General features: G+C 50.9%; 1 protein-coding gene across 1 annotated transcript in view; it reads right to left on the bottom strand.

Annotated features, from left to right (window-relative positions):
- Positions 1-16,051, bottom strand: part of Stk10 (serine/threonine kinase 10) — a 98,885-nt gene that overhangs the window by 58,918 nt on the left and 23,916 nt on the right. The window lies entirely within an intron of this gene.

A 16,051-nucleotide genomic window follows, 5' to 3' on the forward strand; every position in this document is an offset into this window, starting at 1 on the left:
CCCATGGGTTGGTCCCTGCCCTGCAGAAGAATAGAGAGAGCGAGCTGAACACAAGCATGTGCTTCTTCTCTCTGCTCCTGACCAGCAGCTGCTTCAAGTCCCTTCTGCATTAACTCCCCTACAACGATGAAGTGTAACCTGGAGTCATGAGCTGGGATAAACCCTTTCTCCTCTAAGTTGCTTTCGTCAGGGTGTTTTAACAGCAGTAACAGGAAACAAAACCACAACACCATCCTCTTCTTACTCAGAAAAAGGCAAAACAGGGCAATCTCTGCCAGCAGTCTGGCTGACTCCCCACGCCCCAGAAGCTTCTGCAGGGTTTCCTCACCTCTCAAGCCACTTGCCTGTCTGCCTGTAACACAGGCAATTATTGGCTTCTAGATCTATGGCAAGGATTGAAGGGGTGCTGCCTGGAAACCAACAGGCCCAGTTCTGCCACACTGTACACAGTACCAGGGCCAGACACCCCCTTCCCTGCCAGGGATCATCAAAAAAGAAAAGGTAACAGTCGCTTCTGGTATTCCACAATAAGGGACTGTGATATTGGGAACCTCCCCAAGTCTCAGTTTCCTCATCTGTCACACGGCACTGAGCTCTGCCTCCCATGTTACCCAGGAACACGAAGCAATTCCTGGTTGAAAGGTTCAGCAGGAACACCACACTGCTGCGACACTTCTGCGTACCTTGAGTAAAAGCAATCAGCAAGTGTCCCTCAGGGACCATGGCCGCCCATAAACATAGGATTTCCCAGAACAGCAAGCCATTAGCACACCCGCGGGGTTATTACAAGCCACTGTGAGAAGTGGCCAGGCCTAGGAGGGCCCTGTGCCTTCTTCTCCAACATCCCTTGCGCAACACTCATCCTGCTAAGGTCATCCTTGAGAAAGCGGTGCACTCTGAGAGTCTGGCTTTCTTCCTCCTCTGTAGTAAAGAGTTCAGGACTCCTATGCTTCCCCTTTATTTGTATTTTGCCTTGGCTCTGGGAAGCTCAGAGTGCGGTTAGCCTCCTCAGCCTTGGCTTGAGTCTCAGCCTTTATGAATTCAGGGATTACCCCTGGACTTTTCAGCAGCGAAGGGCTGGAGTGGGTGTGGATTATTAACTCCTGAGGCTTTTACACAGCTACATGGGGTTTAAGAAGGAAAAACAAAAACAAAACCCAACAGCGACAAAGTTTGCCCTCTAATCTATTGCCTGGCAGTCATGGAATAGACCAACCTTTAGGTTGAAAATATAAGGTGTCAACATGTCTGTAATGGTTACTTTTCTTAAACATTTTCCCTAAACAATATAGCATAACAACCATTTACCCAGCACTTGCATGGTATTGGGGTTTGTGAATTATCTAAAGACCGTAGGTTATATACAAACACACTTCTACAGACCGATATCTTTGGTGAATATTGATGCAAAAAAAATCAAGATACAGCAAATCATCAGTCAATTACAAGTGGGTTAGACCTCAGCCAAGCAGAATTTTTACTCTATGAATGCAAGGATGGTCCAACAATAATCTATTAATGTACTAAATTGTAACAGAATGCAGAGAAAATAACATATGGTTGAGTCAATGATGCATCAAAAGTTCTGGTCAGACCAAACAGCTCTGAGAGACGTTCAACATGCATGGTCCAACATGCATGTCACATGGCTTTGTGACAGATATCAACCCTGAGTGACCCTGTGCTGGAGGAACTCAGATGATCTCAGATGGAGGACCACAGGTGACCCTGTGCTGGAGGTCACAGATGACCCTGGGCTAGAGGTCACAGATGACCCTGAGCTGGAGGTCACAGATGACCCTGTGCTGGAGGTAACAGATGACCTTGTGCTGAAGGTCACAGGTGACCCTGTGCTGGAGGTCACAGCTGACCCTGGGCTGGAGGTCACAGATGACCCTGCGACCACAGATGACTCTGTGCTGGAGGTCATAGGTGACCCTGTGCCGGAGGTCATAGGTGATCCTGTGCTGGAGGTCATAGGTGACCCTGTGCTGGAGGTCACAGATGACCCTAGCCAGAGGGGAACACTGCCTTAGCACAGAAAACCTCATAGCTGAAAAGTCAAAGTTGCAGGGTATAAAAATCATGTGAAAACCACACAATGTTCGTGAAAGAAAGCAAAGTTGACACAACAGACATGGAAAGACATTCAGGTTCTTGATTGTAACCTGACCTTGTTAAAATGTGACAACAGTTGTATGCTTAAAATTTTGTTAAGAGGTTGGTTCTCAGCCGGGCAGTGGTGGCACACACCTTTAATCCCAGCACTAGGAAGGCAGAGGCAGGTGGATCTCTATGAGTTCGAGGCCGACCTGGTCTACAAGAGCTAGTTTCAAGACAGTTAGGACTGTTATACAGAGAAACTCTGCCTTGAAAACACCAGTGTGTGTTTGTGTGTGTGTGTGTGTGTGTGGGTGTGTGTGTGTGTGGGTGTGTGTGTGTGTGACCATTCACTGCTGCCTACATGCTCACCACCCGCTACCATCAAAGGCTAGGGAATTCTACCAAGTCCTAAAAAATCTTTTATACAAATAGAAAAACTGAGCCTCAGGTTCACAGGGATTTTAAGGAGTCCCCAGCAGTCAAAACAACCTTAAAAAAAGGAGAGCACAACTAGAAGTCTCACATTTTCTGAACTTCATCTCAGCTAGAAGGTTGAGAATCTAGAAGCCTTTTAAAACATAACACAATGCTGCACAAATTGATACAATCTGGTAATGGCACAAAACAAACAGAAGGATGAACAAAACAAAGAGCCCAGAAATAATCCCTCATATATATATATGGTCCAGTGACTCAGATGCCAGAGTTGGGCTGTATGGTCTTCTCAACAAACAGGGTTGGAAAACTGGACACCCACAAGAAGAGAAAGAAACCAGACTCTTACTTTACAAAAACAGTAATGGAGAGTGGATGAAAAGTTGGATATAAGCAGAAACTGTACAGGGCCTGAGAGAAGGCCACAAGAGAAGCTTCATGCCACTAGTCTTGACAGTGACTTCACAGACACGACATCAGACATATAGGTGCCATGACCACGAAAGACCAGATGGGCCTGTCTGATGCAGACACTTCTGTGGAACAGAGGACACAGGGTAGAAGGTGGCCTACAGTCCAGGGACACACCTGTCAACCACACCACTTCCTAACAGGCTCATCTCCAGACGACACAATGAGTTCCTAGAAGCCAGTGGCAAAAGAAACTCCAATAGCCTAACCAAGACCGGCCAGGACAGAAAGGGACACATCTCCGAAGACAAGTGTACAAGCAAACATGTCCTAAACACCAGCAAAGTCTGTCTGTCACACTGCTGTTATCAGAGACAATGCTATCAGGTGCTGTTGAGGGGACACAAAGGGAGCCTTGGTCCACTTCCAGAGAGGACACAAAGTGGCGTGGCTGCTACAGAACACAGCATGGAGTTGTATGGCAACCAGAATTCAAGAGGCAGAGGCAGGAAGTTTGAGTTGAAGGCCATCTTGGAGTTTCTCAAGAAGCTATACAACATCTGGGCATTTATCTAAAAGGATTGAAACCAGGGTCCCAAAGAGCAGTGAATACTTCCATGCTCCCTGAATCACCATCCAGAAAAGGCAAGGTGTGAAAGCAAGCTCTGTGTGCATGACAGATGCGTGACACATGTGGAGTGGTTCACACACCGGAACTGCTGGCTTCTAAAGAAGAGAGGAAAAGTCTGCACTATGGCGGAAGACAAGCGTGAGGGAGAGAAACCAGCAGCAGGAAGACACTGCCGACTCATTGATGCCAGGGGCCCAGGACTAAAAACACAGATCCCAGAGCAGAGCCAGCTGCCCAGCTGCAGACAGGGGGCCACTGATAAATGGACACAGAACTCCAGTTACTCAAGCAGACTGGCTCTGGAGCCCGTTGGCCACACTGTAGCAACAATTTACAATGTATTCTACACTTAAAATTGTGTTAAGAGGTTGGTTCTCAGCCGGGCAGTGGTGGCACAGGCCTTTAATCCCAGCACTCAGGCAGCAGAGGTGGACAGATCTCTGTGAGTTCAAGGCCAGCCTGGTCAACAAGAGCTAGAGCTAGTTCCAGGACAGGCTCCAAAGAAAGAAAAGAAAAGAAAAAAGAGGTGATCTCTCTTCCTCAAATAGACTCTTGAAAAAAACAAGGAGGTATGGAGACATGGCTCAGTTAGTAAGGTGTAAGGTGTATGTGGTACAAACATGAAGTCACAAGTTCAGATCCCCAGAATCCATATAAAAAACTGGGTGTAATAATGAATGCCATAATCCCAATACTGGGGAGATGGAGACTGAAGGATCCGTGGAGCTTGCTGTCTAAGTCAGTCTAGAACAATCAGTGAGCTCCAGGTTTGGGAGAGAGTGAGACACTGTCTGAAAACATAAGGTGTGTGAGTTGGGGGCGGGGTAAAGGAAGAGGACCAAAGTTGACCTCTGGCCTTCATAAGCATGTGCACAGAAAAATACAAACACACACTCACACATATGCCAAGAAAGTAAAACAAGAGCAAGCAAAGATGGGCCTCCACACATGGATGCAGGTGGTAATTCTAGCCAGGAAGGCTTTGCTGTCCATGCCCCCCTTGCTGGAGGGCAACACAGCTGGTCTCCTTTCTCAGTACCTAGAAGATCCCTGTTTCCTTGGCGACCACTACTTGAGGGCACCTGATGGGGGATATGACAGCAGCCTGGAGTCACCCGCTTCCTTGTGTGGCTGAAAGCCAAGGAAACTGGAAACCACCGTGGCCCACGCTGCCTTTGGTTAGGCTAAGCAGCTGTCTGGGGCCAGGCTCTGGGGCTTCTGGGCTCCACTGCTCTGGCCATTCGTGAATGGAATGGAGAACCATGGGACTTTGGCCCTGCACCAGGCGCCGTTTCAGCAACAATGACAGACCAGGGCGAGGGCGGTGAGAGGCCACCCCTGCCTCACTGCCTCGTACATTCCTGGATAATGTAACCACTGGCAGAACACCCTAGCACCCAGGGGTCACTCTAGAAAACACCCTGCCTTCCCAGACAGCACTCTCTCTCTGCCCTGAGCTGTGTATGCGAAGCAGCAGGAACTGTTCAGGGCTGAGGGACCCAGAAATGCAAGTTCTCACACCTCCACCACAATCCCCCTCCCTGCTCGATGCTGACCCCCAGCAGCTGGCCAGCTAACAGTGAGTGCCGAGTGTGCGGGCACCCACATACTCCTTCCCAGCTTTCAGACTGGCTAACTCGGGAACCTCAGTTTCCCCTTCCATGACACCGAGCACAGCTGGGGTGCTTCTCTCTGACGCCATCCCCTAAGCAAGGCTCTGCATGGACAATCACTCTTCAGAAGATTCCCTGGCAGAGGCTGGCATCAGGCCAGGGACCCAGTACATATGCCACCTGCTATGATCAGAATTAGGTGATATTTTATTCCCATTTTAGATATGGGGACCTGAATCTCAAAGTCAGGTCACGCGTACGGTAAGCAGCAGAGCCAGAACCAGGACGGGGGCGAGGTGGGGTCTGTGAGAGATCTAGTGAGCGTCAATCCCCTCCTCTGCCTCAAGGAGGAAGCCACAGGAAGCTTGAGTCACAGACCCTGGGTCAGTGAGAGATGGGTCCCTTGGCCTCTTGGCTCTAATCCTTGGGCCCTCCCATTCTACACAGGGACTGAGCAGGCTGCTCACTCAGAGATAAGAGGTCAGGATGTCCCAGGTCAGATAAGAGTGGCCTGGCCACCCAGGGCTTAGGCATTAACTTTTACAGCACCCGGACAGCCCTGCCAGGTACTGCCACAGCCCTAACTAAACCCAGAGACAACTGAGTCACACACAGTCCAGAGGTAAACCACCACCCTGCTGACCTGCAGGTCTCTGGGCTTCAATACTCCACCCCTGGCCTTTCCTTAGGCCATTACCATATACTGGCAAGACATAAAAAACTCAGCTGACCAAGACCAAGTGTGAAACTCCTGAGGCCACTGGCATTCCACAAGCTACCTTAACCCTTTCTCTGCCGGAGCCTCTATTTCCCTACCTGGAAAACAACCCTTTGCAGCATCAACAGTGTAGGTCTCCGTGTGATTAGAGTCACTGTATCACAGAACAAGCAGCTTTGTTGGTGAAAGCTGGGTGGTGTTACCCACTTGCAGGGCCTGGGCCTTGTACAACTGTCCAACAGTCTGTGGGAATCTGGCCAGAACCCAAAGGGTAGAAATCTATCTACCGATGCTCACGTCCCTTACTGAATGGTGTCGCGTCTACACAGAACCAACACATCCTCCCACATGCTTTAAAGACTCTGGAGAGTGACAGCACCTAATTCAATGGAAATGACGGGCAAATGACTCTTCCCTTGTACCATTCAGGCAACAATGACTAGGAACGCTGTCTCTCTCTGTGTTCAGTACAGACAATGCAGAACCTGTAGGCACCGAGGGCTAGCTGCATACGATTAACAAGTGTTTGCTGGATGACTTTAAGAAGTCCAGAAATTAGGGCAGAAACAATGCCCTGGGGCTGTGCTAAACATTTTATTAAACATTCAAAGACACAAACAGTCATTCTTAACCATGCTGTATAGACAAGAATACAGAGGTTTGCAGGGTAAGGGGCTGCCCCACTCAGCACGTAAGTGAAGAATCAGGAATAAACTCAAGCTGACATTACTCTAAGACACGGGACAGCCGAACCCTCCGGCCAGCCACGAACAAGCTACCTTTTCCTCTCTGGGCCCATTTCTCCCTGAGGAAGCAGGGCTAGTGACTGTAGCTAGACCCTAGGTCAAGGGTTGGGGGTCTTCAGGGTCTCCAACACAGTGCAGAAGACAGAAGCTCATAGTTAGTCAACCAAAGCCTGAAGGAGGAAGTCAAAAAAAAAAAAAAAAAAGCAAGAGTCAACATAAACCCAGCCCAGTCATCAGCTGCAGAACCTCCCCACCTCCGAGCATCGCCAAACAATGCGGCCATTGAGTAGGGCGCCTACACCCACTAGGCTTCCTAGGACCAGCCTGTTCCTCCATGCCAGGTCCACCCACCACCTTGCAGCAAGCTCGGGTTAAGAATCCAGCTTTCCCTGGTCCTGGCAGCCTTGGAATGAGGCCTGAGTCAGAGGCAGTAACCCTGGTTCTTCCCATAGCCACCCCCACTCCATGGCCTTACTCAAAGGTGCTTGCCCAGGCCCAAGGCATCACTCAGATGGCACTGGGGTGACTCAAGAGCAAGAATGCCTCACCCTGCTCCTAGGTGGACTCTCCCAGAGGTTAGGGATCCCGGCCTCAGGCTCAGAGTCCCCAGGGCTGGAGTCTTGGACACTGTGCAGGAAATGTGAAGTCAGGGCTGGGCTCAAGCTCTCTAGGGAGGAACAAGGGAGTCCCTTTTCTGCAGGGAGGATTTGGTTTGGCTGACCAGCTGGCTAGTCACCATTTCATAGGTTAGCCAAGAACAGTGCTGGGCCCAGAAAGGAATCAGCCAGTGCTATTTGCAGGCATAGCCACCAAGGACTCAGGACAAGGACTTGGAACCCCTCAGACAGGGCACGCAGGACAAGAGCCGTATCAACACTGTAGCAGGCTACTGATCAGAGCTGTCACAACTGACGACATATTTTTTTCACTTTATCATACTTATTTTATTGTGGTTAATATGCTTTTCCATGATGACTGGTGAGGCCAAGAATTTTATATACCCGTTGGCCATGAGCATGTCTTTTTTTTTTTAATAGCTCCTCCCTCTTTTCAACTGTACTCCAGGAGCTTGGCCCAGTGGTTAGCTGTGGATCTCTGCATCTGCTTCCATCTGTTTCTGGATGAGGGGTCTAGCTTCTCTGGGCTTGTGGGTTGTAGGGTGGTTACCCTTTGCTTTATGTCTAGTATCCACTTATGAGTGAGTACATACTACATTTGTCTTTCTGGGTCCAGGCTACCTCACTCAGGATGATTTTTTTCTAGTCCTGTCCATTTGCTTGCAAATTTCAAGATGTCATTGTGTTTTACCGCTGAGTAGTAAGTACTCCATTGTGTAGACGTACCACATTGTCTCGATCCATTCCTCAGCTGAGGGGCACCTAGGTTGTTTCCAGGTTCCACCAGTCATCTTTCTGCCACCACATGCAGAAACCTCCTCACAGAGATTCCTGCATTCAGGGGGTCTAGTCTGGTCCTGTGCAGCTTCTGCCGCTATCACTGACTACATAGTTCACTGAAGGTTTCATAGCGCTGAGTCCCTGAGAGGCAGGGTTGTCACCAAAGACAGGAGGTGACCACGGGACAGTAGGCACAACAAGCTGGCACCACCTGCCAGCTCACAGAGCCAGAGAAGTAGTGGCAGGGTCCTGGGTCCCACCAGTGAATGACAATGGACTGCGCAGTTTTTGCACGCCTTCCCACGTCACACAGTCTTCACAGAGCCAAAGCATCTATGTGGCCAGGGTGTGCTGGGGCCTCCACCGGGAGCATGCAGCTCTGCCCCTAACTCAGCTCAGAAACTGCAGCCTCATCTGTCAAGCTTGGGTAACCACAGCACCAACCTATCTGGATGCCTAGTGTTCGGCAAGGACACCAAATGCAGCTCTGCCAGCAACACCAGAGCTGCAGTCACCACAGGACACTCGCAGCAACCAGCCCAACTCCAAACAGGTATCCCCTGCACCTACAACTTCCTGACCCATTATGATTGCCTCTGTGTGTAAGCCAATGACTGCTAGATGAAGAACGGCCCAGCCTATTGGGGGAGGGGTGGGCGTCAATCCCATGAGACCAGCCTGTGGAATGCAGAACCCACACAAGTGCTTTCATAATGGGGCAGAGGTCACAAGAGCCACAGAGCAAAGGTTCTCTCGAGGACAACCCTGCTGAGGCCTCCTGGGAGGGCAGCAGGGGAGTGGCCAGCAAAAAGGACACGCCCCAAAATACAGAACAGAAGCAGTAAACATTGGCCCTGCTTCCTGCCTTGAACTGTGATGGGTCCTTGTCAGGTCCAGGAGCCCTGGTAGAGTGAGGGCAGGTAGGCTCGGTTCTGCATGGGGATCTTTAGGGCTAGAGCCACAACCCTGAGGCAAGTCAGACGTCTGGGTGCTCCTGCATAAGGTGCTGTCTAGGGAAGGTTCATGCTAATTCTGAGGCTGGGGCAGTTAGGCTCGCCCTTCCTATGGGAAGCTACACACTCCAAGGCCAGCATAATCCTAGAGAAAGCAAGGCCCACAGGACCTACTCTGCTCCGCCTCTTCAGCTTCTCCCGCCTTTCACAAGGTTACCCGTGGGACTCAATCCCAGCACTTGAATCCTCAGGGGACAAACTTCATCTGAACCACAGCAGCCTCCCTGAGTCTCCAGGAGCCCGTGTGTAAGATGGGGGTGGCAGAAGGACATGCACCTGCTCAGAACACAGAGGGGCCTGTGAAACCACAGCAGAGAGAGAGAGAGAGAGAGAGAGAGAGAGAGCGAGCCAGTCAGAGACACAAATGGTAAGCAGAAGTTAGTGACTATCAGGGAGCCCAGGAGGAGCAGGCCCTCAGAGCCCATGCCCAGGGGTCACACACCCCTGAGAAGGACTGCCCTGGCCATTCAGATGGCTAAGGATTCAGAATTAAGAATTACAATAACAAATAGGGGGTGGCGGCACAGGCCTTTAATCCCAGCACTCTGGAGGCAGAGGCAGGTGGATCTCTGTGAGTTCAAGGCCAGCCTGGTCTAGAGTGAGTTCCAAGACAGCCTGTTTCGGGGCGGGGGGGGGGGGGGGGGGGGGGGGGGGGAGGTACAATAATAGAAGGGGCAGGCTCATTCAACAACAGAAGAGGTGGGCTCAAAGGCACAGACCCAGCTGCCCAGGGAGGGGGACACTTCTTGCCAGATCATTGTGTCAGAGGAAGAAATTAGAGACCTTGAGGGTGGGGATGGGGGGCAGAAGTGTCCTTGTCTAGAGGCAAGAGTCCTAGGGGTCACTCGGGCCTCATCTCCAACCCAGCACGCCCTGAGCTGCACGGTGTGTCTTCCTCTTTAATTGACTCCTTTTACGTCTTTCATAACACAGGCTATACTACAGACTGCAGTAGGTATAGTGTTGATCACCTAGGACCCTTTATCACTCTTTGTATTTAGAACGTTCAAAGTCCCCTGCTAGTGATTCTGAACCACGTGCAGACACACACACACACACACACACACACACACACACGCGCGCGCGCACACATTCCCTTGCTGGAACTCCCCAAGGCAGGCCTCCTAGCTTCTGTGCATCCCGGCCTGAGGAACAAGCCCTGTGGGAGGAAATGGCTCTCGGTGCTCTCTTCTGGAAATATATCCTCTTAGTCACCTCTATTCACTTCAGCTTTGGTAAAAATGTAGAATGAAGACTATTTCATTTCCTCTCAGTTCCACCCTAAGAGAATCGGTGCAGGCCGACAGTAGAGGATACTGAGGTCTGTGGCTACCTAACAGGCACATCCCACTCTCGGGATGTGTATCTGAGGGCACGTGTGGCCTGTGGCATGTACCACAGGTACCAATCTGTGTCCTAGTGCCACAAAAGGCAGGTGTCTCCCCACCACGGTGGCAAAAGGCTGTGGGAGGGAGGGACTGTTGGCTCTCACCCAGGGCCATCTGGACAGGGACACTTGGCAACATCTGGAGACAACTTGGGATGTTGTAACTTGGAAGGAAGATATCCTGGTACTACTGGGTAAAGGCGAGGGATGGCGCCAAGCCGGCCATACCCAGGACAGCCCAGCAAGGCTCACCTGTTCCAAACTGCCCAATGCCGAGAGCAAGAAACCTGGTGCAGTCTAAACAGTCTCAAAAACCCAGGTCCTACTCTGGGGCCACACGGGAAGGAGTAGGCAAGTGGCTTCCAGCAGCTAGTCTCCACTCTTCCCACACAATGTCTGTGGTGGTTTCATCAAGAGAGGACGCCACAGCTAAAAACCCGGGGTTCACAATGAGCAATGAGAAATGGGCTCCAAGGTGGAAGAGACCGCAAGCACGGTGCCCAGGCTCTTCCTGTCCACTACACAGTGACACACACAACAGGCCACTCTGGTCCTTCACCACCCCACCTCAAGCAAGAAGCCCTCCTGACCCGGTGTGGCTTGGTCTGCCCAGATGTCCTTACCACAAGACCATCCCCCACGGGGAGCCTGGCAGGAGGGCGGAAGTGTCACCTTGCACTGAGGCTGAGCATGGCCCTCCCAGGGGACCTTCTCTGGGGCAGGACCCAGACCAAGGCTTCATTAGGGCAAAGGGCTCGGCCACAACAGAACACCTTTGTTTTATTTCCATGGCAGCGGACCCAGTTTTCCACTTAAGGTGGTGATATGAACGCTTCTTTTTAAATAAGCGCACTTAATATCTGAAAAGTGAGATTGTCCTTTTGAAAGCCACAAGTGTTGGGGCTGGGAAGACGGCTCAATTGGCCTGCCAGGCAAGCGTGAGGGCATCCTAGCACTCACAGAAGAAGTGGGTACGGTGGGACACACACCCGCAGTTCCAGCGCAGAACAAGTGACGACGGTCGGATCCCTGGAGCTCAGAGGCTGGCCAGCCCAACAGAATCAATGAAACCCAGGTTCTGTGAAAAACGCTTCCTCAAAGTTAAGGTGGGAAGTGACGGAGAAAGGCACGCAATATTGACCCCTGGCCTCCACACACGTGTGCATGGTGGGATGAATGGGCTACCTACGTGTTAGCTGTTCTCCCTGCCGTGAGGCTCTCACTGCAGAATTCCTAGCCCCTAAACGGTGCCACTGTGGACAAGTCAGTCCCATTTCATTTCACTCCGGGCCAGACTCCAGTCAAGGTAGCTCTGCCTGGTCCTCCACGGCACCTGCCTCAGGGCCTCTGAATTTCTGACCGTTGCTACTACCAAATTTGCAGAGGTCTACCTCCACCTAGCTCTCTGGGATCAGTTGAAATGTCCCCGCCCTTTCTCTGGAGGGAGGTTTTCTCCTTCTCTATTGCAGGCCCTGGCTCCTGACCACACTCCAGAAACCTACGTCCAGGGCACTTCCTCCCTGGACTTGCTCTACCTCACTTTCCACTCGCTCAAGTCCTCCCATTCACGTCTGTGTTTTAGAGTGTGTTCTGGAAGAACGTGACCTCACTTTGTGGGACAGTAGGTCGAGGGCTCACACTGCTGTGAGAAGGGTCCATCCGCCTGTGCAGGATACAGAAGCTTGGCGGACAGCCAGTTCCTCTACGCCCATTCCCAGGAGCAGCCCGGTCTGGTTCTGTTAAACACCTACATGGGAAAGCACGCTCCTGAGACCACACGGGAAGCTTGGGCCTCAAGACACCCCACAGAGGGGACACCACAGCCAGTGTGGCCTCCAGCCTTCAATCTCAGAACCACAAGGCTTCCTGTGAGACACAGTTCAAAAAAAGTCTCTTCCCCTGGTGTGGTCCATGATCCACATCACATCCTTAGGCTTCAGGCTGGATCTGCTCTGAGCTGCTTCCCGACAAGACTCAAAGCTTTACCTCTTGCCCCCAAAGCTGACACAGAATGTACTTCCCCTGAGCAAAACTGCAACTGGGTTGCCAAGGCCGAAAATAGACATTTTCAAACTTCAACCAGCATGACTCACCTAGAAGGCGCTCAAACTACAGGCTGCGAGGCAGCACCCTGTTTATGACGGGAGGGCCAGGTGGGGCTCCATCACCAACGTGACTGATAGTTCCAGGAGGAGCTGAGCCTGCTGGTCTAAAGGCTGACCATGATAAGGTCAGATTAAAACCTTCACCTTGGCATCCAGGCCTTGCACAACATGGCCTCTGATTATTGTACCAGCTGCACCTCTCCCCAGGGGCTGCCCCACTCCAAGAGCAGCAATGACTCTATGAACTGAAGTTCCCTAAAGAAGTCGCACCTACACCGAACATTCCACAAAAACCGACCAACGGACTGGAACGTCAGTGAATGGGGAAGTTTGAACGCTGCAGAGACAAATTATCTTAGGCCGTCTTGGCCCCATTAAAAAGCCATTCGTTGCCCACCTCTGTGTGTGACTTAATATCCTGAGATTACTACACGAGCCCTTTTAGAAAGCATAAACAGCTGTCATCAATCCAAAAGCTAAGAGCTGTCAGGCAGCATCTAGGGCTATAAGAGAAATTTCCCCAATTTGCTGTAATTGATTACCTGAGGTTCCCACCAATGTGTGGATGGTGGATAGGAGAAAGATGAACGGAGTGATGGGGGATGGGGAGGGATGGATGGATGGAGTGATGGGGGATGGGGAGGGATGGATGGATGGAGTGATGGGGGATGGGGAGGGATGGATGGATGGATGAATGGTGGATGGAGAGGGATGGATGGATGGAGGGATGGGGTGAGATGGACAGATGAAGTGATGGTGGCTGGGGTGAGATGGACGGACAGAGTGATGGAGGATAGGGAGGGATGGATGGACGGAGTGATGGGGGATGGGGAGAGATGGACGGATGGAGTGATGGGGGATGGGGAGAGATGGACAGAGATGGTGATGTGATGGTGGGTAGGGTGTTTCAACTAAAAGGGCAAAGGTACAGTAGCAGGCATGGCACCCTAACTTATTTTAAAACTCTATGTATGAAAACATATAGAAAATACATTTTGAATGAGTGGGCCCTCTGGCAAAAGAAAAATTCAAGTAGCTTTCATTTTTTGCTTTTCCATATGTTCCCATTATTCTTCAGTTACTACCCAAGTGACATCAGCCATTTCTTCTTTCTCTAATTGTTTAAAAACAATTATTACTATTACTCATAGACAAAAATCTATGTCCTGCCTGGTCCCAGAGTCGTTCAGTACCAAAGAAATACACAGAAGCTTATATTAATTGTAAACTGTTTGGCCTATTAGCTCAGGCTTATTATTAACTAGCCCTTATAACGTAAATTAACCCATAATCCTTGTCTATGTTTAGCCACGTGGCTTGGTACCTTTTCTCTATAAGGCATTCTCATCTTGCTTCCTCCGCCTCTGGCTGGTGATGGCATGGACCTAGAAACTTCTGTCTACAAATACTACTACTACTATTATTATTATCATTATCATTATTATCTGTGTGCAAATGCACATGCCACGGTGGACATGTGGAGGTCAGAGGACAATTTGAGAGTCACTCCTTTCCTATCTGTATGTGAGCTCTGGGAACTGAACTCAGGTCCCCAGATTTGCACAGCAAGCACCATCCAGCCCTGAAAAACTAGTTTTCAAAGCAGCTCCAGGACACAGCTGAAGTCTGCTGTTCATCTGTTGTTATTTTCTGTTGACTGAAACCCTGAAACAAACACAACAACAATAAACACAGCAGAAAGCGGCTCCAAGAATCAAGACGGAGGAAACATAAAGTCTGGCTTCATCCTCCTTGGCCCTTTGGTTCTGAGCAGAAGGCTCGCCTATCTGTGCCTCTGTTTTTTCCTCTGGAAAAGGGGACCAACTAGTGACTCTTCCTGTCCTGCTCCACCCCCGGGGTCCCAGGTGACAGGGGACAAACAGGGCTTTAGAAGCTGAAGTTGGCTATATGGATTTTATTTCACCACTTCTGCCCAAGGGGCTCCCCCAAGAGATGCTCAAACAGTAAAACGAAAGATAAAAGCAACAGGGTGGAGTCCAGGGGTAGGGGAAGATTGATGGGGACAGAGCCCAGGGTGCGAGGAACAGCAAGTGAATGGGAACAGAGACTTAGGGGTGCAGCAAGTAACAGGGACAGAGCACTGAAGGGGGACAGCAAGAGATGGGGGACAGAGCCTGGGATCTCCCCTGTTACTGGGGACAGAAGCCAGGGACAAAGTCTGGGGGATGGGAAGTAAGTGACGGGACAGAGCTCTGGAGAGGAATAGCAAGTGACAGAGGGTATAGCCTGGGGTGGGGGAGCAGCAAATGACAGTGTGGGGGGGGGGGGGGGGGGGACAAGTAACAGGGCACAGAGCCTGGGGGCCAGCAAGTGATGGGGACAGAGCCCTGCAGGGGGAATAGCAAGTGACGGGATGGGGGGATTGGGCTGGGGGGCAGTAAGAGATGAGACAGAACCGGGGGACAGCAAATAATAGGGGACAGAGCCCTGAGGAGGCAGCAAGTGACAAGGGACAGAGCCCTGGGTAGGAGGAGCTATGCCGTGGCCTATGTATGTCCCCCAAGAATGCAGACACTGGAAGCATGGTCCCCAGTGTGGCGATATTAATGGGAGGTAACATCACCTTTAAGAGAGAAGATTCATCATGAAGTCACAGAGGCAGGCCCTAGGAGAGGACTGAGGAGGAAGGAGCTCCTGTCTGGGACCTTAGGAGCTCTCTAGCTCCCAATATCACCATGAGATTTTCTTCAACAAAATCCTCCATGATTCCCACTGACCTGAGCCCAGCCAACCTTCGCACCACAGTCCGGAACCGCCAGAGCTGTGTGACAACTAGTTGTCTGGTGTTCAAGAAGCTCCTCCTTGGGCATCTCACAGAAATGGGCACCAGACTAACTCAAGCTGGGAAGGCCAAGTCCCTGTCCCTTGGCCACTGGCTTCCTCCTGCCTGCGAGGTGAGAGAGCAGGGGGCCTTGTGAACTCTACCTTTTCCTAAACAGCCAGATCTCTTTCTCCAGGGAACCAGGTTTCTACACTTAGCAGGAGTAAGTCAAGCATTCTGTCAATATAAAGCCAAGACTACTGCCCACTGGGCATGGGAAATGGCAAAGCACCCCTGGCCAACAGCAAGCTCCCCAGTGTTCTGAGACCCTACTAGACATGGAAAACCCTCCAAACACACCAACCCACCACAGCAGTGTGCACCATGCCTAAAACATCCCTTTCCGATCAGTGCACGCTTCTAAACCGCCCCTCCCAGCCACAGTGGCAAGACCTGGGCTCACATAGCCCCAGTCATGGCTGAGATGCCTGGCACCTGAGGACCCTCAGCCACATCTCCAAATGTCTGCAAGATTCTGATACTGCCAGATGCACCCAAAATTTACTCGAGATGTTTCTTACACACACATCACTTCATTTCCTTGGTGTCCAGATTTTGGAGGGATATTATTTACATAAGTGTGTGCATGTATATACATGTATATGGGACACACACACACACACACACACACACACACACACACACACACA

Source organism: Alexandromys fortis, unplaced genomic scaffold (genome assembly GCF_014885135.2).
Source record: "Alexandromys fortis isolate MF-2015 unplaced genomic scaffold, M_Fortis_MF-2015_v1.1 scaffold_29, whole genome shotgun sequence".
NCBI lineage: Eukaryota > Metazoa > Chordata > Mammalia > Rodentia > Cricetidae > Alexandromys > Alexandromys fortis.